The sequence below is a fragment of the Grus americana genome, chromosome 2 (assembly GCF_028858705.1).
Source record: "Grus americana isolate bGruAme1 chromosome 2, bGruAme1.mat, whole genome shotgun sequence".
Classification (NCBI taxonomy): Eukaryota; Metazoa; Chordata; class Aves; order Gruiformes; family Gruidae; genus Grus; species Grus americana.
Genome location: NC_072853.1, coordinates 101,102,282 through 101,126,214, shown reverse-complemented (window position 1 = coordinate 101,126,214; position 23,933 = coordinate 101,102,282). Strand labels below are relative to the sequence as shown.

General features: G+C 43.8%; 1 long non-coding RNA gene across 1 annotated transcript in view; it reads right to left on the bottom strand.

Annotated features, from left to right (window-relative positions):
- The window catches only part of LOC129203058 (uncharacterized), a 264,016-nt gene extending 262,021 nt beyond the window's left edge, over window positions 1-1,995 (bottom strand). Inside the window, exon 1 of the long non-coding RNA XR_008575906.1 lies at window positions 1,132-1,995. This is a non-coding gene — a long non-coding RNA (uncharacterized LOC129203058). The remainder of the gene's footprint in view (window positions 1-1,131) is intronic.
- Between the last annotated feature and the right edge of the window lie 21,938 nt (window positions 1,996-23,933).

Sequence of the window (23,933 nt, the reverse complement as noted above, 5' to 3'; positions counted from 1 at the left end):
AGCATATAGGTAGACGACTGGGCGGAAAGGGACCAGGAAGAAGGAGAATGACAACAGAAAGTGGAAAAGTAGAGACTTCAGAAATTATGAAACGGGTAGATCTAAAGAGGGGGGTAACTGACAAATTAGGACAAGAAAATAACACAGGAAAGGGAAAGTAGTGGACTGGGATGAAAAATGAGGAAAAGTGGCGGTTGTTACATAGCGTAGAAAATGGAAGGGGGAATAATAAGATACTAAATTAATTGAGATAATTAAGAAAAGTACAAAGAGCACATGAGTAAGTTTTCTCAAGTTGCGATGCTTGCTCTAGAAAGTGCGAATATCAAAAAGAACGGAACAAACACCAAGGCAACTAACACCCTTTCAAAGGGACGAAGCGAAGCGGACTGCACTGTGCAGGAGAAGACAAGCCAAGGAAGAGCCAGCCTGGACTGACCCTCCCCACTCTCCCCCTCCCCTGTGATCAATGCATTCGGAAGAACAAAGTCCTCTGTCTGGTCCCTCCCCTCCTAAAATTGTCCCTCCGCACTTCTGTGCACCTTGCTCCCCTGGGATGGTCCCACAGCAGCAATGTGTGACCCTCTGGGTTGTCCCCGTCCCCCCCCAGCCCAGGCTGGCACCCAGCGGAGCCCCCACCTTGCCCCTGCTGTGCGCTGCCCTGCCCAGCCCTACAGCCCCCACTGCTTGGCAGGGCCCTCAGGACTCCCTACAATCCCAAGAAGTTTTCCCCGTCTTCAGCTTTCCTCTGTCCAAACTCTTAAAAACACAGCCCGACCCAGAAAGCTCTCTGAGCCCACTCCCCCCCACCCCCAATAAAAAAGTAAAAAAAGAAATAAATTAAACTACCAAAACAAAATACAAAGCGGGCAGAACGAGGAGGCGAGACACACGTACCTCCCCCTCCCCGAGTAGTGCCCCCCAGCCAGCATTACCGGAGCCAGGGCGGAATGGGGAGCCTTACCCTCCCCAAAAATACCTGCATGTGCTCCGAAAAGTACAAAGAAAAGGCCCGGCTGCCCGCAGCCTCCCTCCTCTGCGCACTCCCAGTCCAGAGCGCAGCTTGCGGGGAGCGGGGTGGGGGGGACGAGGGAGCCGAGAAAGAACAATAAGCCCGAAGTCCGAACGTACCTTCTCCTTTCTTTAAACTGTGAAACCAGATTTCCTTACGAGCCTACAGCGGGGCTGTCTGCTTTCAAGCGGCGGGAGAGCTCGAAGAAAGTTGAGTAAATCTCTCCGGATAAAGTTGTCGAAGATGAGATAACCCGGGAGAGGAGAGGGAGAGATGGAGAGTTCATCCGAGTTTCTCCTTTTGTTCAAGTTGCCCGAGCAGACAAAGAGCCGGCAGCGGCGGCAGGTCCCCCGCGCCCCTGCTCCCCCCGCGGCCCGGGCGCAGCCGGGGTCCCGCGCTGCCCTCGCCCCCCGCCTCCTCCCACTACCGCAACTTTCCGTCTTCTCCATCCCTCCTCAGCCCCGACCCCGTCTCCGGCGCAAAACTTCGCTCGAACTGAACCTCCCAGGAAAAAAAAAAAAAAAAAAAAAAGAAAAGAAAAAGAAAATAATTTAATTCAAGGCGAGGAGGGGGTGGGGGGGGTGGGGGGAAAGGGAGAGAAACATCTCTCAAATCATTATTTCCGGTAGATGCACCTCTTTGTTTGGATTCCCCCGACTGTCAGTGAGGACAAGCCTCTGGGTATCTGGTTTCGGTCAGTTCGATCTCCCGGAATGAGACGGACAAACGCAGGACATAAAGAAAAATAAGTTTAAAAGAAAGAAAAAAGAAAAGAAAAGGAAAAAGAGGGAAAAAAAAAAAAAACACCAAACCTCCGGAGTTGCGAAACGAACCCTTTTTGCATGGACACGGGAAGTACATAAATAAACAACTGAAGGGGAATTTGGGAAGACTGTTGCTTCTCCTCCCCCTCCCCTTTGCACTTTTCCAGAGTCCGTAACAAAAAAGCCCCCCGAAAGCTCCTGGCCACGGCTCTGTGCCACCACCGCTGCGGCCAGCTCCTGGCATCCCTACCTGTTGCGTAAAGCGCAAAGATGGGGCCGACCGCATCCGTCCCAAAGAAACCAAAAGGGAAGGAGGGGGCCGCCCACGGCCCCACGGCCCCTTCACCTGCCCTCCGGCCGCTCCCACGGGGACTCCCGCCGCGGGCGCCGCCGGCAGCCACGGTGCGGCCCCGGGCGGAAACCGCGGCTGCCCCCGCATCCCTGCCCGGCCCCTGCCCGGCCCCGGTCCCGGCCCGCGGGCGGCCGTCGGGGCGCCGAGGTCCCCGCCGAAAGTTTGGCGAGGCGGGGCGGGGGTGCGCGGCGGCCTCGCACCGAGACAAAAGAATCGCGGAGCAGAGCTGCAACTCACCTTGGAGGGAGGGAGGTTGGAGAGACACCTTCCGCCTCAATCCTCCTCCTCCTCCTTCCCACCCCCCGGCCCTGTGGCGACGGCGGGGCCACGGGACAGGCTCATGCCGCGGGCCGGGGCGTGGGCGCGAGTGGGTGCGAGTGTGTGCGCGCCCGGCTCGGCCCGGCCCCGCCAAGGGTCCTCTCCCCGGCGCTGAACAAAGGCGCGGGGGAGCGGCCCCCCCGCCCCGCCCGCCCCCCCGGTGCCTAACTTTCTGGTGCCCACCCCGCATCCCAGCGTCCCCGTCCCGCGTTCGGGGAAGCGCACGGGGAAGCGGAGCGGTCCGCCCGGAGCGGGACCCCCACGTCGGGGCGGCGGGGCCGGGGCTGCCGGCAGGGCGGGAGCGCTACCGGGGGGATGGGGGGGTGCCGCCGGGTGTGAAGGGGAACGGATCTGCCGCCCTTTGTTTGCACGTGTGTGTGTGTGTGCACGTGCAGGGGGGCGTTGAGGGTGCTCGTGCGTGTGTGCGTGGGCGTGCACACCACGTGCGTGTGTCTTGTGAGCGTGTGCACGGTGTGCATGCGGTGACTGCGCGGTGCACGGCGGGCGTGCTGGCACAGGCGCGGGGCAGCTCCGAGTGCTGTGCCCCTCCCGGAGCCCCCAGCCATCAGGCCCTGTTGGAGGAGGCTGACCAGGCTTGAAAGATGCCCCAATTGCAGCTTGCTTTTTTTTTTTTCTTAAAAACAAAAGAAACCTTGAAGAAGTTACCAGGAATTGGTGACTGATAGCAGCCCACACCCGACATGGTTGGGCTAGTTTTTCAAGGTCAGAAAACAGAGGATGATCCTGAGATGTGTGTTTTTAGAAGAAGGAAGAACAGGATGGGAAGGGCATAGCATTTAGCCTTTGGTGTTCTGTTGACACCTCCTACGACCCCTACTCACCTACCTCCCTTCCTATTTCCCTTCAATTCATGCTAATTTCATTGTAGCAACCCAACTTGTCCTTCTTCCAGCTCCTTTCTCCCCTGCCCATCTTCCCTAGTTTTGAGGCTTATTCAAACCATTCCCTCCTACCCAATGCTGTCTTGTTCTTCAAAACATTTTATAACTCCCCACCCACGATCAACCTTTTTATCCTCCTGCTCCAGAGAAACTGCCCCCAGCTCTTCCATCACTGCATGTGATGTATGTTGCTCTCCAGCGTCGTCTTCCTATGTTCTGCTGCAATGCACTTTGCTGTTGTTTTTCAGTCTAGATTTCTGAGGTGAAATGATAATACATAACATAGTGTAGCACCAGGCGTGTGAAATGCCTCCTTATAGTTGTCATTCTTTACCATTCCTTTCACCTTCTGCACTGTCTGCTCTGGGGCAACTATCATAACACGTTTACAATTTCCTCCTAAATTACGTTCTACAGACTGTTTCTCCTTTCCTTCCATTTCTGACTTTTTCACCAATCCTAGATTTTTATTCTCTCCATCTACACTATTTCTGTCTTCTTTGTTTTATCCATCTTTCTTTTTCTACCTCCTCACTTCTGTTTTCTTAATCGTTCAGTTTCATGGTATATGGGGTTTGCGTGGCAAGGTTTTGGTAGCGGGGGGGGCTACAGGGGTGGCTTCTGTGAGAAGATGCTAGAAGCTTCCCCCATGTCCAACATAGCCAATGCCAGCCAGCTCTAAGACGGACCTGCCAGTGGCCAAGTCCGAGCCCATCAGCAATAGTGGTAGTGCCTCTGGGATAACAGAGTTAAGAAGGGAGAAAAAAAGCAGGGAAAAACCTACACAACTGCAGCCAGAGAGAGGAGTGAGAATGTGAGAGGAACAACTCTGCAGACACCAAGGTCAGTGCAGATGGAGGGGGAGGAGGTGCTCCAGGCGCCAGAGCAGAGATTCCTCTGCAGCCCATGGAGAAGACCATGGTGAGGCAGGCTGTCCCCCTGCAGCTCATGGAGGGTGATGGTGAAGCAGATATCCACCTGCAGCCCGTGGAGGACCCCACACCAGAGCAGGTGGATGCACCCAAAGGAGGCTGTGCCCCCACGGGAAGCCCGCACTGGAGCAGGCTCCTGGCAGGACCTGTGGACCTATGGAGAGAGGAGCCCACGCCAGGGCAGGTTTGCTGGCAGGGCTTGTGACCCCGTGGGGGACCCACACTGGAGCAGTCTGCTCCTGAAGGTCTGCACCTTGAGGAAGGTACCCATGCTGGAGCAGTTCGTGAAGAACTGCAGCCCATGGGAAGGACTCATGTTGGAGGAGTTGGTGGAGGACTGTCTCCCATGGGAGGGACCCCATGCTGGAGCAGGGGAAGAGTGTGAGGAGTCCTCCCCTGAGGATGAAGGAGCGGCCGAGACAACATGTGATGAACTGACCAGAACCCCCCGTTCCCTGTGTCCCTGCACTGCTGGCAGGGAGGAGGTAGAGAAATCGGGAGTGAAGCTGAGCCTGGGAAGAAGGGAGGGGTGGGGGGACGTGTTTTTAAGATTTGGTTTTATGTCTCATTATCCTATTCTGATTTGATTGGTAATAAACTAATTTCCCCAAGTCGAGTCTGTTTTGCCTATGATGGTAACTGGTGAACGATCTCTCCCTGTCCTTATCTTGACCCACGAGCCTTTCATTTTATTTTTTCTCCCCTGTCCAGATGGGGAGGGGAGTGACAGAGCCTCCAGCCAGGGTCAACCCACCACACATGGGGGGGAAGAGCAGTGTTGACTGCACCGTAGCCCTTTCCTTCCTTACTTACCTATTTTCTCTGCTTTTCATGTGCACTCTTTTCGTAATGCACATTGATGTCCAACCAACATGTACATGTATATATGCTAACACATATATATTTTTTTTGCCAGGTCTCTTACCAGATGGCCCCCAATCCGGTGGAAGGCTGTGCATTGTGGCACAACCAGAAAACATCTTATAAAGGACTACTTGTAGCAGCATTTTCTGGAAAAGCACAAATTGTACAAGTAGCTCCTGGTTTCGTGGGATTTTGGTTTTGGGGGACATCCAAGACACGTTGCATAAAGGTATTGCTTGCTGAGGATTTGTGACGATGGAGACTTGCCCCAAGGCCTGCCAACTGAGTTGGAGTTTGTGGGCCAGGTAAATACAATCACCCACATCCACTTCTCCTCCCACCCTTGGAAGTTTGAGGCCAAAAGTGTCTAACAAAAATTCCTATGTTGCAATTCTCTAGTACAAACTGTTTTTAAACAAGGTATGTCTCTATCTTATTACATCAGTATGAGTGATAAAGATTAACTAGTCATTGGACCAGAGGCCACCAGTTGCCTAGGGTCCCATAATTGTGACCTGATTACATTTAATATACACACACAGAGGACAGTCACAGCTGATAATATGTAACTGAAGAACTAAGTAAGGATGAGAAAAATTAAAAAAATTGTTTGAAAGGTCAAAAATATCAGAAACATTTTGACAAAAGTTACTGTGTCTTATAGAAGAGTTTATTTGATGGATAAAAAGCTATCTGCAGTTGAGACGATAAAATTTGTTTAAAATCCCTTTGTGGTTCATTGGCCAGGTAAATGCAAGCATTAAACAGTAGAAAGAAATACGTAAGAAGCAAGAAAAAGGGAGCAACTGATGATAATTAACATGAAATAGAAACTATATAGTGTAGCAAATTATTTGGAAAAGTCAAAAACATTACAGAAAAATCCATATCTGGAATGGATGGAATTCAAATAATTTTAGAGTAAGTGAGGAATGAAACATCTCCTAACAATGCTCATAGGCCTGTCAGTAGACATAGTAACATTTTTAATTATGATACAAAATGTACTAATAAAGATACCTGTGTTCTGTAAGTGGAAAGATAAATATTGCACACAGACTGTGACCTGCTCTTTTGTCTTTGGGCAGCACCTAGCTCCAATTAACATTAAATCCTTAGCCCCAGATGCCTTGCACCGTAGCATCAGAAAATACTTGGTACTTTATGTCACAGTGACGTTCAGTTTAATAAATCCTGGAATGTCATGGAAATGATGGGAATCTATTGCCAGTGTTGTGCCAATACAAAAAAAAAGGCAAACAGAATGCCCCAGATTACAATACTCCATTTTGCCTGACATTCATCCCTTAAAAAATAGTGGAAAACCTGACACAGGATTAAATACAAGGAGAACTAAGTATAAGAATAATGACTCTAACGCAGCATTCGTTCATCTTTAATTCTTCTTTTTGCCTCTGTATTTAGGTTTCCCTGTGGCTGTATGAGGGGTCCAAGTGTGGATGTACTGACAGCTCCACATGCTGACGTCTGGTTTGAAGAAAGCCACAACAGTGAAGAAATTTCCCATAGAGTGACAACATTTAAACATTTCCAAATGGCAGTGACCTAGTCTCTTCTGGCTCCCAAATAATGGGGACAAGTGGTCTAAACTACCTGTGCTTATTTTTTAAATCCTTGATTCCCCCCCACTGCACAACCACATTCCTCTTAATTCTTTCAGTCTCAGATATCTGATCTCTTTCTGTCTCCATACGACTTTTATTCTGCTTCCCAAGCCTCCTTGAGGAAAGGCTTCTGTGATATTCACTCTAGACATAAATTCAGGGCTTTTAAGATCAGAAAAGGTCATTAAATCATCATATAAAAGGTCAAACTGGACGGAATGTAATCCAGTTTCTCCAGTATTTAGCCTGGTTGGCCATATTCGTCTGAAGTCTAATTTCCAGAAAGGTTTTCCATTTTGTTAAAACATTGTGTGATACAGTCAACCACTTCCCTGAAGAACTAAGTCGACTATAACCCTTGCTGTTAAAAAGAACAAGAACAAAAGCTGTACTTCACTTTAAATTTGTTTGGCTTTAGCTTCTAGTTACTTTTTTTAATGTATTTTATGTCTCGCCACCACATTAAATTAGCATACAGCTAATTTTATAAATGGGGGCCTGAAAGCAAGACTGGCTGCACAGGACAGGAAACCTTCCTGCAGAGATAATGCACTTACAGGATTGTTTTAATCTCTTTGAGGGATTACTTACATTAAATTGTTTTGGTTCTATTACATTTACCAAGAAAACATACAATTGCTTGAAGTTCACCAGCTGAGTGGGTTTTTGGGGCAGTGACCCTCGTTTAACATTTGGTTGCCACACTAATCGCAACGGTTATTTTGAAGCACGTGTCAGTGCCATAGCGGTGATGTGAAGACTGGCACCCCTAAAGCCCGGAATTTCGTGCAGATGCTGTAAGCACCTACTACGCAGATCAACGCGAAGGGCAGCCCAGCCTGCAGCGGAGAGCTGGGGTGCTGATTATGCCTCACTCCCATCACACATCCTACATGTGGCTTTTTGACTTCCTATATAAGTTTTGTTATGCTGGAAACGGGGGGACTCCAAAAGCACATCACCTGCAGACTTCTCCAAGATGAATCAGCTATTGGCCGTTTACTCGCGGTTTTCAAGAGGCTGGATTTGAAGACCCACATGATCCCTTCTGGCCTTTGTTCCTGGCTGTGCAGAAGAACTGCAGACTACGCAAGATCCACTAAACCACTGCCACAGAGTGCCCCAGAAGAGGAGGTTTCAGTTCTTTCTATTTTAATAGATGCCACAGGAGATGTCACACTTCAGGAGGGAACTCACAGAAAAATTAGCATACATCAGCTACAGTAACAGTCTTTACTTTTACTGTGAGAAAAGACTGCACAGAAAGTTATTTAGGGTTGTTTGACGCTTCCCTGAGACGTGAACCAGCACCCATCTTCCAAGAGCATCTGAACGTTTTGACTTGCTTATGAGCTTTTGGATGTTGCCATGTATAAGATGGGCAATACAGCAGAAGATTGGCAAAAGGTGGTCCTTTAGCAGATAATTCAGAGCAGCTTCTATGTTTTGCTGTCCTAGTAATTTTTTGCTTCTCTTTCTGTTTTAGTCTTCTATACGCAGAGGCTGATTTCACAATTACTCTCTTTTGTAGAAGTATGAATCAAATCATTAGGTCAATCCACTCCTGTAAACGTAAAGACCAAGACAGACAAGCCTGCAAAATGAAAGAATTTTTGGCATGGATACATTCTTGTCTGGAGACACACATTCAGCAAATTCATAGGATGTTTATTTTGGAAATGCATATATTGGAAACATTTGCTTACAAAATACACCAAAAAAACCCCAAAAGTGTAGAAAAACACAAGCTTTCTAGCACTGTATTCTTTTGAATGACCTTAAGGTTGTTCACAACATCCATACTGTAGAGAAAGAAAATACGACTTGTAATTGATTCTCAACTACCTGCATTTTCCTTATGTTTTCCCCTAAGCCAGAAAAAGGGTAGTGAAAACTGCTCTGATCATCTTTTTTCATCAAGTGTCCCTCTTGATCAAGCCAAGGAAAATCTTAGCTCAGAGACCTCATTAACATAACTTTTTTTTTTTTTAGATGTGTACACCAGAGCCTCTTTGTCACCTCCCTTTATATCTTGTTCTTTTTTCTTTGTCCCATTTAACCCACCCTTTTTATTTGGCAAATCAGTAACTCGACACAGACCTGGTGCCATTTTAACGGTTTCTGCCACTCTTCCCTCCAGAGCCCGTGGTTCTTCTAACAGATCTTGTACAAGAATCCCTACAGAAATGGATAATTTCCAAACAAATGCAAAGAAGGATTTAGTTCGGCAGTATGTTTGTATATGATGGTTGTTATTACAGTGGCTATTCCTCTCAAATGAAAATTTTTATTATGAAGAATGAAAACTCCATTGCAAGCTGAACAAACAAACAGGTCCATTTTCTGTTATTCTTAATAGGGCAAAAAGATTACTTTTCAATATTCTTGTTCCCATTTACTCTATATAAAATTATATACAAGTATGCTCAAATAGAAGATTATTATAGTCAAAGAGAGACTAAGTTTGGGGAGTTCTGGTTTCAGCCTTATTTTCTTCTTCCTGAAAGTTTTAAAACATTAACTTTGACTTCCTTCCTGAAATTTTTAATCTGTTTGAGGCATGTTAAGTTTAAATATAGCTACAAAAATTAGATGCTATATATAGATTATGTAATGTACATATACCTTCAAAATTGTTAGAAAAATATAGCAGTTTGTTTTGAATATTTAAGACTAACGTTCTGAATATATTGTTTGATAATACCCATTCTTCTCATCTTCAGACAATGTTCAGGTTATTTCTAGTTGCTTTTCAACTGATTTAATTAATTATCCTCCTCTCTGGCTTACATTGAAAACATCAGCCTTTATAGTTCATCGCTTCTTTTAAGAAATCACCCCATAGCAGTGGCAAAGGCGCTGGACTAGGATCATAGTCAATGTGATCTCTTTGGTTCATAAATCTGCTTGAGCAGTCAGCTGAATATTTGTGAAGCATGGCAACTGTAAAATCCTTGTCTTGAATTCCCTCATATAGAAAATATACAAGACAATGCCAGAAAAAGTATTTGAGTCCTGCTTACAATCTTGGCCTCGTTTAACAGGGCTTTGCGCACCTTGTTATCATATGAAACACCTGCTTGTAGCTTAATAATATATCTTTGTGCCTTCATAACATGACTGGACAGATAAACGGAAAGATAATAGACAGGGGTTTTGCGGCAGGCCTAAAATCTAATTTGGGACTTCCCCATCTCCGCAGCCATAGGCAGTCCTCCAAAAACATGCACTTCTGCTTCATGTGGCGTGGGTGCGGTTACGCAGTCTGCAACCCTCAAAAAAAAAAAATTAAAAAAAAAAAAAAATCGATCTACGACACAGCACACATTTCCCCTGCATGCACGAAGGGACAGGAGAAAGAACCAACCCAGAGAGAGCAAAGCTGCTCCTCTTCTCCTGACTCCGGGCATGCCCGGGTGCCGGCAAGGACCAGGGCACGGGAGGTTTGTACATCCAGTGGGGTCGGCTGCTGCTGGGACAGCTGGAAAGCGCCAGATGGACGAGGGAGCGAGTGAGCAGCCGAGGAAAGGGAAGAGGATGACGGACAGACTTTTCTCCACCATCCTGTCAGAGGCCATGCAAGCAGGCAAAGCCTTCTCCGCACACCAGGCTGCCAGGGCCACCACGGGGCTGCCCTGCAAATTCAGCCCACGCCAGCACAACAGGGTTTTTTTCACTCTGCACAATAACACGTTCTCCTGGCCACAGATCCAGCAAGCCAGCCCAGTCTCCCTGCTTTGATTTTGGCCTGTGTGAGTATTGACCTCCCGAATCTTTAGGTCTTATGAGTTTGACCCTTTTCATGTGGAAATAGGTATGGCAAAAATGCAGACATATACCTGCCATTGTGAAGGACGATGGAATATAATTTGTTTTTGCAAGAAATATCAAGGTCACACTAAGCACAGAAATACTGCACCAGCTCTGGTAAAAGCAGCATAGTAAATATAGACATGAGATAAACTAACTGTCTGGTTTTTCATTTGCCTGTGACCTCTATTACTGTTCTTTGTTCCTTTGCCTGTAACCTCTATAATTGTCTTTTTGGTCCTTTGGGTCAATATTATTATCAGTCTCAACACTGCCACTGCTCTCAAATTTTTCAAATGAAACCTCATCTGGAAAGTTACAACCCTGTTCTGTTTGTGACTTATTCAAAAAATTGTGCCTTTGACTAATACAGAACACTTTTTCTCAGGAATAGATCCAAATTCATAAAATGGTAGCTATTCAGTCTTACCAATTCGTTTTCCTTTGTCACTGTTAACACAAAATGATTTACCTACTCTGCTAACATTTTTCAAAGCATACCCTTGTTTTAATAAGCACTTATTAAAATACAAACTGCACGCTGAAAACCAGCATTCTGAGGAGTCCCAGTCTTGAATAAGATTACTTGGCATGAATGAAATACATGTAATAACAATGTCAGTCTGATAGAAGTTGGATTTATCTCTGTATTTAATGAGTAAGAAGAATATATACAGTCTGAATGCGATATTGCTTATGGTCCCTCAAGAAAGTTGAGGTGTATATTGGTCAATATTGGTAAAACAGTAAATCATTCTCCTTAAACCCATGATTTCTTAGTAGTGATTCAATCCAGCTGTCAGTGGGATGACTGAAAAAATGTCAATGACACAAACATTGATAATGCCCGCCCCCATGCAAACCCAAGCATAATATGCAATTAGTATATGGAGAAAAGCATGCTTTTTCCAGCCCCACTCTTGCAATCTCCCATGCAAGCGACTTTCCGTGGCTGACTACTGCATGACAGCTGTATTTTGAGAGCCCCAGTCAAGCACATGGCAAGTTCCAAAGGCAACAGCTTGAAACATTAAAACTTATCCCCAGTCTCTTTTTTGACCCCCATCTTTTCTCTGCCTGGTGTTATTTTTAAGAAAATGCGTCAAATTAAAAAATAATAAAGCTCAAATAAGCCTATTCTCTTCAAATTTGGAGCTTCACACAATGCCAGAGGTGTCATGAAAGGAAAATGTCATCCATAATATGTGACTGTTTGGAATCAGATTAGAGACACCCATAATCTGTCAGTAACCTCTGCCTGTAAGGTCAAATTATAAATTCTGTATTTATCACACATAAACACACTACATTTCCAGGTTCTGCCTCCACAGACACTGGGTAATTTATGGGGTCCATCAGTCAATAGCTATTTCATGTTAGACTCCAACTATACATACATAAATATTTTCAATAATACATTCACAGGGACAGCGATCAATTTTTTGGTTTTTTTACAAAGTGAAATAAAGCGTGGGAGAGGGTAAAGAGAGCCTGCTTCCTCAGTGATGACAGGAAAAGCCTGGAGAAATCACCATATGCATAAAAAGAGGCAAATATTTACTAGATAAAAGCCAGGCAGAGGAGAAATTACTAGCTAAAGGCTGCAGCTGGTTGTCTCTGCAGATTTAAAGGATCAGCTACCGAGACTGTAATTCTAAGAAAATCTCCTATTAATGGATAAAACTCCACTGCGCACTGTTCAGTGTAGGCTGGGCAGAGAGAAACAAGATATTCCTTAAGCAAGAGAAAAACTCTGGTTTCTCTAATTGCAGGCTACTAAATTTGCTTCACTGGTGCCATACGTAGCCACATCCCAGTGGCAACTGGCGGCTCCCATCACCAGTTCATTTCATAGGTCACCAACCCGCCACCAGATTGTAATGACTTCTGGCTATTTCTAACTGGGATTTAAATCAGTGACCTGAAGTAAAGACACTTATCCTATTACGAACCTCCTGAGCCATGTAAATTCCAGTGGTGCATTTTTTTTTTAATTCTTCTTAAGCTTACTTCACACAGATATAAATGCTCACAGAAGATCTGAGTTGAAGACGACCCACGCCCTAAATATTGATAGGAAGCCTCATTCCTCTTCTCTTCAGTGAAAACTCTAGAAACCTCTGGTTTGCATTATACATTCAGTAAGCCACCCATGTATGCGATGCGCATGAGAGCAATTTCAGCAATTTATCAGCTTTAGTGATGGCCGAATATGCAGATTTTATATTCTGACACCTGGATACAGATATCAAAAACACTTAGAATATTTCTTGCGGTGGTTTGTTTCATGTAGCTATATTGTACTGAAAAGGTCCATTTAAAAGCCCTGGAAAGACTTCTGGGAAATTTCCTTTGCTCTTAAATCATCTACGGTTATATCAATAACACAGCCCATGAGGACTGTGCACTTCCATTGCCACAGACACTTAAAAAAAAAACCACCAAAAAAAAACCCCAACCAAACAAAAAAACCCACCAAACCCAATGTAACCCAATTTCTCTTATCTTCATTGAAAACCAGAAATTTAAAGTTCCACTACAGAAAAAAAAAAAGTTTCTGCTAATTCAGAATATGAATTGCAGGGGAAAGAAGGCATATGGAAAGTTTAGGTCATTGTATTTAATCACATAAAATGAACAAATAGCTGTGAAAAACTGAAATTCCTGGAATTCACGTCCATAGCTAACCACAATCAGAGGCTGCAGAACAATTATTAACCTACTGTTGCTGAGCTTCCAGCCACCGTAGGATCACCAGACTATTTTTTAACCTATTTTAGTTACAAAATGTGTCTAGTTACATTGTTTGCTCTGAAAATCACATAGACAACATCTTTTATATACCCAGAATAAACCAAGTTATTATCCTAATAAAAAATTCTGAGAAAAATAAAAATTCTGAAGTTAAAATCAGTGTGAAAAGAGATACTTCATTTATCATCAAGGAAAGAATAATAAATGTTCTAATGTCAAAAGATTTTTAAATATTCAAAAGTAAAAAATATTCTTGATTTAAACTAATAATAAATATATCTGATGAGGAGAACGCCCTTTGAAGTGACCGTAAATAACATGGCTTTCTAGATACTAGGAACAGGAGACATTTTACATCGTAAGACTAAACACCCAGTTAGATGACAGATAGTGAATAAACCGTAGACAAAGTAGATCCTTAGCCAGGCCTGTGCTGATCTCCGTATAGAAAGTGTTACATACACACACCCACCAGATAGTCACAAAACACAGAAAAATTTTGCATGAAGAGTTATCAGAACTTAAAAGGCAGAGAGGCTTTTAGACATAACTGCAGCCCAAACAACTCAAACTTCTCAAATTATCTCCGATTTCAGAAACAGAACTACTGAGAGAGGACAAAAGAGTAGCATGAAGTGATGTTGTGATTAATTTGCCTTAGCCTTTTTTTTTTCCCCACTGTGAAAAGCTGCTGTTACCTTTAGGCGCCTAGAGGAGGGTCCCCACTGGGAGAGGCTTTCTGAGGACAACAAATGAGAGAAATGGGATTTATTGGCAAACCTCTGAAACCCATCCTTTTTGCTAGTCGAGACTGCTTATTCAAGACTGTCTGCATGAATGAGGGCTCACACACAACCGTCTTCACTGCCCCCCATCACTCGGTGCACAGTGAGGCCTGTCCAGACCTTTGCAGAAGCAAAACATCAGCTCGGTCAATCCAGTGCTCCCCAGGAAGCACCTGGCTCTCTGCTCCCATCCAGTGCTCCCCAGAAACCACCTGGCTCTCTACTCCCATCCAGTGCTCCCCAGAAAGCACCTGGCTCTCTGCTCACGCAGCGTGCGGGTGCCCCAATCCCCCACAACACCTTCACTCGTGGGGAGGACAGACGACCTTGGAGGAGGAACAACGATGGCTGGTCACAGCCTGCAGCTGATGCTGTAGGATCTCCCCAGCCTGCAGGCTGGTTCTGGCACCGCTGCTGACCACCGTGGCGGCCATTCACATTAATTTTGTGTGTGAGTGCACAGAGCTGATCTGCTGGCAGAAACTGGATATTATTGCAGATTGCTATAATGCTTCGTTGTATTTGATTTTAAAAGGTAATGACTAGGATTCTTGGAGTCATGGGATTGTGACCTGCTCCTGTCTGGCAGAGGTACAACCACCTACAGCAGTGGCTTAAATTATGCAATAGGATCTATTAAAAAGAAAAAAAATAAATCAAGATTTCCCATTTTGAACACTCCTGCACTTCCTAGCTTTAGCACGTACATCACCCTCTTTCCTGCTGACTCACACAGCCCTAGCTGGAACTGTCAGGTGGCTTATGTTACATCCTGCAAGTCCTCCAGAAGGCTCTTTTCGTATTAAATTATTCCTCAGTTTTCCAATCATTTGTGAAGAGAATTATCTCAACTTTTACTGACAAAAAAAAACCCCAAAAAACCCATTAAAATCAGAACGTGCATGTATAAACAAGGCCTATTGAACAAAGTAGTCAAGTTCAGAAATGGAAGAGAATTGTTTCAAAAGAGGAATGCCCAAGCAGAAAAAGTTACTTCAGCTTCCACTATGGTCATATTAAATCACTGGAGCCTAGTCTGCTTGGGTTCAGTGCACTTTGCATCAAATTTAATAAAATATCACTTCAGGTGTTCTCATTAGAAAACTATGAAAGATTAAAAACCAACCAGAAACACCAAGGCATATTTTTACAGTCTTAGGGCTCATTGTGGATGATAAGGTGAAGCTGGTTAATTAACATGTGAGCCAGTCTTCATTTTCTCATCTCTGGTGTTGCTATTTAAGTAATTTCTAGGTCTCGTGGTGCCTCAGCTAAAGTGCAGAATAGAACAAATACAGCAAAAAAGGCCTTTAGCTCTGCAGGAAGGACAAGGTAGAGCTGGGACAGGGATCGCTCCTCCTGAGCCTCTACAACCTTCTTCAGGCAATGCCACCTCCCCCCAGGAGCAGGGGATTAGGATTTTTTTATTCATAAATTATGCCATTTTGAAAAGCTACTGTCAACTCAAACCCAACTTCAAGCCAGCATAAGACAACAGGGCCAGAATGCAAAGGTTCATTGCCTTGTGAGGTTTTTGCTGTCTTTCTCTCTGCTGTTGCCTTTGCTATAGAACTCCAAAGGTTCGGTTTCAGTTCGTGTGTTTGGGAAATTTACATTGTTTCACTTACTCAACAAGACTTCTATAACAGAACCAAAAGAAGTCTCTTTTCCTTCTTAATTAAGGGCAGCATGATTTTGTTTTCTTTCCATGATAAGCAATTTGAATAGTTCAAAAACCTTCATTTTGGGAATGCAGTTTCTAGGAGATACTTATATTCCGCTGAACTATGACAAGCAACATTTTATCACAGTAAGTAATTTCTGTGATACCATCAGAGGCAACACATTATCTAATTTAACATTTATTACTATAGAATAATATATTAATTTATCCTTTAATCTGAACAGCTACTTTATTAAAAAATTCTTTGCAAATCAAAGGATCAAAAGGATCAAATTAAGTCTAATCCCTGACATGACATTCAGTAAAATGGACAAGGCCTGAAGCAATTTATATCCTTTCATGTCCTATATTATTACATATGGCAGGAAACCTTCGAGTACTGTTTATCAGCTGTTAATCAGAACTCACCCTACAAACAGGGTGCTCTCCGAATTTTAAACATTTCCTATCTACTATTTGTGTATGTATTAAAGGAGTTTATATTCCACCTGTGCAGAAGATCTTATGAAATCCTATCCTTACAACTCATACACATCGGGTACATTAATTTGTTGCGGAGAAATATTTGGGGCCAACTTTGAACTAAAGAGAGTGAGAGGACAAGAAACACTGTTAGTGTGAGAGCTCTGAGGTGTTGCTCATAAAGATATGCAGGGCTGGAGATAAATCAAGATCTTGAGCAAAAACGGCAAGAAATTCTCCAAAAGTAGCTATTTGAGGATCAGAGGAAAGGGATGTTTTGAAGTAGAGAGGACTATGTTTATTCCTCTATGAAGTATAAAAATAATGGGCTTTGCTGGAGGAAGGAAAGTAATTTTCCAGCTTTGTAAGGCATGATGGATACAATAATGCAGTGTCTTTATTAAAACACACCCCCCCAAAAAAAAATAAAAAAAAAAATCTTCTTTTTAAAATTAACCATTTTAAATTTGGTACTAAGGCCACCAAACATCCAAAGTACATAATCACCATCCTCAAATTTAAGAGACTTAGTCATGGCTATGACACATCAAGACAGTCTCATTAACATCATTTTCGTCCCCAGCTTGGATGGAGAAGCCACCGTTGACCTTGCGGGAGCTCCAGTCCTTGGCGGCTTCCTCTTCTCTCTCCTGGCCCACACCTCAACTTCACCAAGCAGTCTGCGGACTCTGAAAGAGGTCTGTGAAGGTTTTAGCAACATAGCCCTACCTGGGCAACACAGGCAACTAATGCCCCACTAAAATAACTTACCACAGCTACAAGTCTGTAGTCCACGGCAGATCTAGACCTTGCTTTTTAAAAGAAACACATTCTAACAAAACTACTTTTCAGCTACCCAGCATATTTTAACTAACACCTCCTTTCCCTCCAGTTTTATGTGTTTTTAATGAAAGTGTAATTACCATCCAAATACATTTTTAAGCAATGCATGAGGAAAAATAAACATAATTTTCAAAGTCAGAAAATATCCATTAATTATTTTTCAAGCATGATAGAAGTGTATAAATTAAGAATCTGTGTAAATATATGTTATACTTAAATATATACAGACATAGTATGCACATAATCCTCATGGTTAGCAAAAGGAAATACCGAATTACACCAGCCAATGAGAATCAGCCTTTATTTAAAATAATACTTAGGAAGCACAAATGCAAAACAAGATGAAAATCAATTATTTAAATCAACATCTCCAATTTGACAATTGAAATCATGATTAAAATTGGTGATTTGAATGACTTTGATCTAAATCAATCTCCTTGATGTGAAACTAGCCCATTTTGTTTGTCATTATTGTTCTCAGAGCACCCTGATGAAAAAAATATTTGTAAATGTGCACATGTGGCTATTCCTTTATGAATACACTTTGCTCTACACGTTTGCAATTTATTTATGACAGGAAGAGCATTAACTACACCTTAGCATACCTATGACACAACTCTATTTGCCAAGAAATATTATTAAATGTGAGTTTTACTTTGTAAGTGATAATATTTCCCATTCTTTAATAATATTAGCATTATTACGGGATGTCCTGGTTTCAGCTGAGAGGGTTGATTTTCTCCATAGTAGTTAGTGTGGGGATATGTTTTGGATTTGTGCTGGAGACAGTGTTGATAATATAGAGATGTTTTTGTTCTATGGACCTGTTGTTGAGCGGTGTTTACACGGGGCCAAGGCCTTTTCTGCTTCTTGCACTGCCCTGCCAGCGGGATGGCTGGGGGTACACAAGGAGTTGGGAGGAGACACAGACAGGACAGGTGACCCAAACTGACCAAAGGGATATTCTATACCATATGACGTCATGTTCAGTTTATCAGGAGCTTGGGGGAAGTGTGTGTGTGGGGGGGGGGGCGGCAGCATTCGGAGCGATGGCGTTTGTCTTCCCAATTCACCGTTACGCGTGACAGAGCCCTGCTTTCCTGGGGATGGCTGAACACCTGCCTGTCCATGGGAAGTGGGGAATGAATTCCTTGCTTTGCTTGTGCACACGGCTTTTGTTTTACCTATTAAACTGTCTTTATCTCAACCCACGAGTTTTCTCACTTTAACTTTTCCAATTCTCTCCCCCATCCTGACGGGGGGGAGTGAGCGAGCGGCTGCGTGGTGCTCAGCTGCCGGCTGGGGTGAAACCATGACACAGGACAACGTAGAATTAACTGAATTTCAGATCACCAACACACCTGACAGTCACAAACAGAGCCACAAAAGCTTTAGACCTGTCATTTGGCATCCAGCATCCTTCAGAGAAGGCTAAAGAACCCACATCTCCTCCGTAAGACCACAGGACACCAGGTCCTATGTTGAATGCTAGGGTCACCCAGAGCAGCACAAGCACAACTCTCAAATGCCTCCACAGCCCATTTCACCAACAGGAGATGGCTAAAGACAAAAGGCTCTTCAGACTTGCCTTTTTAACCTGCCTTCCTGAAGATGTGTCTTCATTCATTCATCCATCCATCATTTTTACAGAGGGAAGCTGAGGTCCCAAAGACACTACACTTTTACAGGCTTTGCAAAGATTGATGCCCAGGAAAAAGGATAGAGGCCCAGGCCTCAGCTTAAATGGGCTCCTGAAGGGTGGTGAGAGTCCCAGGTGGGGCTGGCCAGGGGAAGGAAGTTAGTGCACTCCATGCCCTGCCAGATAAGTTGCAGCAGGGAGTAAGTTACCAATTAGACATCAGGGAGTCCACCCAATGGAGCTCTCCTGAGATACAGATCTGTAGAAATCAGGTTCCATTGGCTCACACAATGATTTGCTGACATCCTTATCTCAGAAGAAAGTAAAACCTCAGCCTTTGTCTCTAACATTGCCTGTGGATAATGAACCACCCAGATTATATACTCTGCCTGAGTTAAAGATACAGTTTTCCATCTCCGCTAGGCTCTTGAAGCCTTCCTCCTACCTCTTTCTCAATTACCGCCTTAAGACACCAGTTTCTTGTTGTTGTTAGTAACCAGCAATAATCCTGCTTTAACAGCCAGGCTATGCTTTAATAGCACTGGGGTTTTTTTCTAAACTTCTCTTCTTGAAGTTCACATCATCCTGGGTCCCAACTACTGCAGTAGATGTTTCTCCCTTCTTCCCATGCATCCAGACTTTCTGATTCAATGACCATTTTCATGGCCCATGGGCTTGACCACAATAACCTGATCCGTGCTCTTGTCCCTTGTTCCTCTTTCACACATAAGCCTATGTCAGGGTCCTTTCCAGCACCACCATGCGCTTATCAACTATCTTATTGTTCATGTGGAGCAGCAGCAATGAGTTGGCTATGATCACCTCATGATCCCAGCTTCTTAACTGTTTTCTTGTTATGTTCTGTATTGTCTCTCATCATGAGAAATACCTTGGAAGAGGTCCCTGTTCACTGGTGCAAATTTATGTGTATTCTCTTCCAAATCCCTCCTTAATACCTGTCTTCATCTGTCATACCTGCAAAGAACGAAAGAGTAGCTAGCTCAGGCTGCTGCTGCAGTGAGATCAGTGCTGCCAAACCAAATGGTTATATTACTTTGTTTTCTGCTCATATCCATGGCTATTTTTCTGTCCTACGTTTAAACTATAAACAATCTGAAGTGGGTCTTCTCTTTTTGTCCTGTGCTTATAGTGCACCAAGGACATGAGCTGCTGATCTGTGATTAAGGGCACTGACAACTACATAACAACAATAACAATACCATAGAAGAGAAGAAGACACTATGATTTCATTTCTATTTAAACCTGGAACAATTTGTTAATGGGATTAGGAAGCTTCCTTTATGTAATTATCACTGAGTACGTCAGCCAAAGTCTAACTCACAGTGTGTATCTTTCACTGTGATAATACAGTATTTTAGAACTACATGAAAGACACTATTTAGATAAGCTGAGCTGGAATTTATGACCCTCCATTTGCTTCAGAGCTCTAGTGTGCATTTCCAATTCAGCATGGGCAAGCAAAGAAGTCTTCACGTCTGAGTTCCTAAAAGCAAAGAGAGAGCTCAAGCAAAGAACATTTTCACACTTTTTTCCCCCAAAGCTGATCCAAGAGAACGAAACCAAAGATTTTTAAAATACCGAGGATTCCTCCTTTTTTTGAATGAGAGTGTAAAATCTTATTCTGTTCCATTACCCTGTTTTCTAGAAACAACATACATTTTTAATTTATTAATTTAAAAAAATAAAAAACCAACAACCAACAACCTCAAACCAATCCAAAGGAAAACAGCATAACAAGATTTTTCAAATCACATTCAGTCTTAGGCAAAGTATGCAGGAAGACCAGGAATTAATCTGAAGATGCCTGTTTCTGACTCCCATTTTATCCACTGTACCACTCGTTTCCCTACGGCTAGAACTATGCAAGTTCTTTCATTAGAAAATAATCATGTTGTTGTCTTATTACAGAAAGAAATCATTTTCTGGAACAATTTAATATTTACAGAAAATATGTGCCTCTCTGGAAATTAAGCCCTAAAGTTATATACAATTAGAGTACATAAGTACTTATATGTAAACAGCAGCTACCTGACATAATGTTAAATTGCTTTGCCTTTCTTGGTACCCTGAGTAAGCCTGAATCAATGGCATCCTAGGAGCAATACCTCAAATGCCACATTTCTGAATCATAGCAATCTGTAGCATAAATTCTGCCGAGTCTGAAGACATCAGGATTTGTTTTCATGGAAGTAAACCAATCCAGATCCAGGTGTTCAAGTCTGGAGAAATGCCCAGATCCCCCTTTGAACTGCCATTCCCTTTGCCGCTCACTGGGTCCCAGACCGTCCTGTGTAATCCGCTGTCATCGGTACACCAGTCACTTTATGTCCGGTCAACGTACCCTCACAAGCGACCGTCCCAAGGCGGCAGTAATTACAACTTCAGCAGTTCCGGGGTCCTGGAAAGATTTGGATATTTGCTTCACTTTCTTGAGAGGGGCAGACCATGAGCTGCACGCAGGCACGAACTTCAGGCAGGCTGCTGCAGCAAAAAGTCACTCTATTATGTTTTCTCTGACACATCAAGAATTTGCCCATTTGAAAGAGGTGGTTGGACTTTAACCTGAGTATACAGGTTTCGGTGAGCTCTGCTGAGATCATGCAGTCAGATCTTGTCTGGTATCATAGCAATCCCATTTGTTCAAAACAGTCAACCTGAGCAACAGCCTTTTAAATTATTCAGTTAGATACCAGCTGTTTTAATTTAGCTTTCAGAAACGCAGTCACAGTTTGTACCCAGCTTGGTGCTATTTTTGAGGCAGACAATGTGCAGAGATACCCTCATCTAAGAGCCTTGGACTAAGCTCAGGATGATAATGTGGCATGGGTACATCTCAGATACATCTTAAATTAGATTTCTTTTCATTCTACTGCCACGCATTAGGCAACGTGCCTTTTGCAAGGGAAGGAGACGAATGCTGAAACAGAAGAAAAAGGGGGTCTGGGAAGCAGGAAAGTCATCACGTTCTGGGTCCACTGAATGGGAATTTACAGCTCTAACATAATATTAGCAAAACTCCTCTTGAAGAAGGTTAGGAAGACTTTCGGGAAAAAGCAAAGTCAGAGAAAGGAATATAAACTGGAGACTGGGGAGGGAAGCCCAGGGAGAAATCGAGTGAATTACTGAGAGAGCAAAAGAGTGAAGATAAGAAAGACCAATGTTTTCCTTTTTTCTTCCAGGCCTACATTACAAGAGCACTGCCAACACAACAAAGCATAGCTTTGCCAGTGTAACACACATTTTGTCTAGTATTTTGCTGGCATAACGGTGCCAAAAAGGACTCAAAGCTCATAGCTCCCCTGGCTGATGCCAGGTCTGAGTTTCTACTTCTGCCTAATTCCCATCATTTTGAAAGACCCATATGGGCCCCTTGCAGCCGACCTGCCAGTCTTGCTCCTATTTCTGCAAGCCCTTTTCTTCCTCCTGTTCAGGCAAGCTAATGCTGTCTACAATGAGGATGGGAAACACAGGGGTGCATGAAGAGACTGGTCAGCATTTGTTAGCTGTCAACAAATGGCATCATATGAGTTATGCCTAAATCATATTCCAGGGGATTAAATTCTGTTGGTGGTCTATGAGTTGGTTACTACAAGTTAGTAAATGCTACTCCTTGCCTTGAGATGCTTATGTACAATGCACAAAAGAGAGTAGTCACTGACCGGGTAAATACTGAGTCCTGAATAAGTCACTTACCTTTTGTACCACGGTATACCCATCTTGGAGACAATCACATTTATTTTTCCTTGTGTTGGTGGCAAAATTTCCTTGTGTTGGTGGCTGATGTTTAGAGCTCAGACAAGGACCCTGGAGAGGAGAGGTTGAAATGGCAGGAGGTGGATAATAATTTTTGAACTCTGGCATATCAAGATGATCACAACATGTGTAAACCCAGGAGGTCACATTGTAATACCTCGTTAATGTCTTCAAAGCTTTTCAGAGACCTTTATGGAGTTATTCTACAGGAGAAATGAACCCTAATATTTACATTCAAAAACTAGATCCAACACACAGAATAAAGAGCCCTTGAGAGGTGGGTTAAGCTCTAGCCTGCTGTTTTTCCCAGTTTTATCTGGAAGCAGATGTGGCAGAGGATGGTGAGGGAACGGACCAGTCAGTGTGAAGGCTCTGCACTCGTATGGCTGCTACTGTGTCATGTATCATGGAAGTGTATGTCACGACAGCTAATGGGGAGGCTGGGGAGGCCTCTAGCCTAGTACTTTCCTCTCTGCTCGGACAGGCTGTATCTGATGGCAGTATAACACGGGAGTACAAAGCTTGCAACCGTGTTTGGCATCCCTGGCTCCTGGGGATCCCTACTTTGGTGTTGGGAAAGAAAGAAAATACAATATGGTCTATGCACGCAGTCACACCACACACTGCTTCGCAAGGAAGGAAATGAAACGATACACAGGGGACGCAGACCTGATTACTGAAAATTATATATGCACTCTTGAGGTGAACAGTCTTCATCTAATTTGCAGGTAAATTAATGATTTACAAAGAAGCATGGTCTATTAAAAATAAATTTTAGCGACAGACATATGCAGCCTATTATGGTGATTTTTCATTTAAATCATCAATTTTTTTCTGTATCTCTGTGCACTATGAGATGAGCTGATGGAGAAATGGCAAAGAGCTATAAAAATGAGTGGCTTAGCAAAAGATGAAGGAGAGACAAAATTGTCACAGTATAAGAATGGACAAAATTATCTATAGCAAAGTTAAAATAGAAAATAGAAACTTCATTTTTTTCACTCAGCACACAAACGAATTCACTCAGCATTACAACAAGGTGTTGCAGAGGCCACAAGCAGGGGGGTGGCATAGAGGATAGAATAAATCAATGGAGCAGCATTCACTGGTGACAATGACCGTGTGTGGCTGTAAGATGTCTCTAAAACGCTGATTACCAGAGGCCTGCTGAAGGCACACCAGGGAAGGAACAATTCTTCTTAGCCTTGTTTGCACGAGCACGGCTGCAGCTTCTAGGAGCAGGGCTGGGGCCTCTCACACCAGCTGGGGCAGAGGCCCCGGCAGCAGCAGCAGCAGGGCAGCGGGAGGAAACAACAACTACCGCAATCTCGGGTCGGAGATTTCAGCATGCTGTGGAAATGCACCTCTTCATAGGCACCCACCACTCTGGCCCACGTCCAAGACAGGATCTGG